Here is a 2,566-nt window from a genome sequence, read left to right as displayed (position 1 = left end):
AAAAAAAAAAAAAAAAAAAGGAAAATGGCGAAGCACAGTTGAGTGAACATCATACTAAACAATGCTACTATAATTTAGTTCAACTTTGAAAAGTAATACATAGATAATACCTCTTAAAATGTGTATATATATTTTGACACCCCCATTTATAAAGGCTGGGCACAGTTCCTCACATCTATAATCTCAGCATTTTGGGATGCCAAGATGGGAGGATTGCTTGAAGCTAGGAGTTCAAGAAGACCAAGTCGACCCCATTTCTTTTTTTTTTTTTGAGTTCGAGTTTGAGTCTCACTCAATTGCCCAGGCTGGAGTGCAGTGGCGCAATCACCGCCAACCCAGTGTTGACCTGCTGGGCTCCGGTGATCCTTCCGCCTTAGCCTTCCAAGTAGCTGGAAATATAGGCGCGTGCTGCCACACCTAGCTAATTTTTTTTTTATTGATTGTAGAGACGAGGTCTCACCAAGTTGCCAGGGCTGATCTTGAACCCGCGGCCTCAGGCAATCTACTCACTCGGCCTCCCAAAGTGCTGGGATTACTGGCTGAGTCACCGCACCCGGCCGGTGAGACTCCATTTCTTAAAAATAAATAAACAAATAAAACCAAGCTTGTATAGTGGCTGCAACTGTAGTACCAGCAATTTAGGAGGCTGAAGCAGGAGGACTGCTTGAGTCCAGAAGTTCGAGGCTGCAGTGAGCTATGATACCCCTACTGTTCTCTAGCCTCAGTGACAGAGCAAGACCTCACCTCTAAAATAAAGCAAAACTAAAAGGCAAACCAAACAAACACTAATTGATCAACTAGTTATTGATTTTTTCATCCCTTTCCACTCCCACTGTTTCGCTTGGTTAGCCAAAATCAAAAAGAAAATCCCTTGTGCACCCAAACAAAACTATCTGTAGGTTAGTTGCTGCTTTTACTGTCCAGTGTGACACCCTAGGCAAGACAAAAAACCTCCGAGCAGCCAGGCGCGATGGCACAAGCCTGTGATCCCAGCACTTTGGGAGGTCGAAGAGAGAGGATTGCCTGAGTCCGGGAGTTTGCGACCAGCCCGGGCAACCTGGTGAGCCCTCGTCTCTACAATAAATCAAAAAATTAGCCAGGCGTGGTGGCTCGCACCTGTGGTTCCAGCTACTTGGAAGGCTGAGGCGGAAGGATCGTCGGAGCCCAGCAGGTCGAGGCTGCAGTGGCTGTGAGCGTCCTACTGCTCTCCAGACTGGGCGACAAAGTGAGACTCCCACTCAAAAAAACAAAAACAAAACAAAATCGGCTGAGCTATTCTGATAGGTTTGGGGAAATCCCACAAGCCCTTATCTCTTAAACTACCTGGGGCTCCGGAGCTCGGAGGGAAAGAATTTGTACCCTGTCCACAGGTGGGGTTCAGACATTTACAGATCTGTTTCATGAAGTGGCAGGAATTTAGGTTAAGCCAGATTGCCGACAGTGCTGCTGAGATAAAGTCACCAGGAGGGAGGAGCGGGTCTGACATGGGGTATAACATGATCTCTACCCCCTGCCAACCTGGGGGTAGCTCCTCCACGCCTCAGGATTGCGCTGAACAATAAAAGCTAAAGAGCCGTATCGTTAGGTTCTCAGGTCTCACTGCTGGACTCAGGCCATCCTCTCTCTTCGACCTCCTAAAGTGCTGGGATCACAGGCTTGTGCCATCGCGCCTGGCTGCTCCGAGATTTTGTCTTACCCAGGGTGTCTCACTGGACAGTAAGAGCAGCAACTGACCTACAGATAATTTTGTTTGGGTGCACACGGGATTTTCTTTTTGATTTTGGCGAGGAAGGGATGTGCATCGTGGCCTCCTACGGGCGGGTTCCCACTTTCCCTCGGATTCCATCACCGATGTTCCTTAGCCAGCCGCTCAGCGGCTCCTGGATCACTTATCCACATCCTTTCCGAGCACAAGTCCCACCTCCTCCCTGAGACTGTCCCCAGCCTCCGCCCCGCCCCGAAGCACCTGTCGGGCCTCGGTCACGCCGCCCGGTAGTTTAAACACGCATGGAAACAGAAGCACAGCGAAAAGCTGCGGGACCGCCTCCTGGCAGCGGCGCGCCAGGACACCACGGTGCGCCCAGCGCAAAACGAATGAATGAACACATGACTCCGGGTGCGGCCATGAGCCAGGAGACAGCGCCCCCGACACCCTTCCCCTCCCCGCCAGCCCTCGCGCGACCCCGCTCTACGCCGAGAGGTGAACCAGAGGCCGAAGGGCCGACAGCAAGGGAGGACAGCCCCCAGGGAAGATCAAGCCTCCCATAGGCCAAGACGACGCAAGGGGTGGGCTCTTCTTTCAGAAGTGTACCTCCTATTGGTCGGCCCTTTGTAAGGGGCTTTGGGATTGGCCGTTTCGGTCCACCGAAAGTCCTCCGCGCGGAGGGAGAGGGGGCGGGCCCGAAAGGAGGGCTCGGCGCTCAGTCCCGCCCCGAGCGTTCCGGGATTCAGTGGGAGGGCTGCGTTTGCCGCCTGGGACCCCCGGCTCAGGGCCACCGCATGGGGCTGCCGAGGCCGCTCCGGACCCGCGAAGCGTTGGCGGTGCGGTAGGTAGGCGGCGGCCGGG

General features: G+C 53.4%; 1 protein-coding gene across 1 annotated transcript in view; it reads left to right on the top strand.

Moving 5' to 3' along the window:
• The first annotated feature begins 2,486 nt into the window (after positions 1 to 2,486).
• The window catches only part of CEP68 (centrosomal protein 68), a 28,286-nt gene continuing 28,206 nt past the window's right edge, over positions 2,487 to 2,566 (top strand). The window contains exon 1 of the mRNA XM_021709506.1: positions 2,487 to 2,550. The gene's annotated coding sequence lies outside the window, so the exon portion shown is untranslated. The remainder of the gene's footprint in view (positions 2,551 to 2,566) is intronic.

Source organism: Carlito syrichta, unplaced genomic scaffold (genome assembly GCF_000164805.1).
Source record: "Carlito syrichta isolate Samal-C Ts95f unplaced genomic scaffold, Tarsius_syrichta-2.0.1 Scaffold242728, whole genome shotgun sequence".
NCBI classification, from domain to species: Eukaryota; Metazoa; Chordata; class Mammalia; order Primates; family Tarsiidae; genus Carlito; species Carlito syrichta.
The sequence above is the reverse complement of the archived record's forward strand: the minus strand, read 5'-3'. Positions and strand labels throughout refer to the sequence as shown.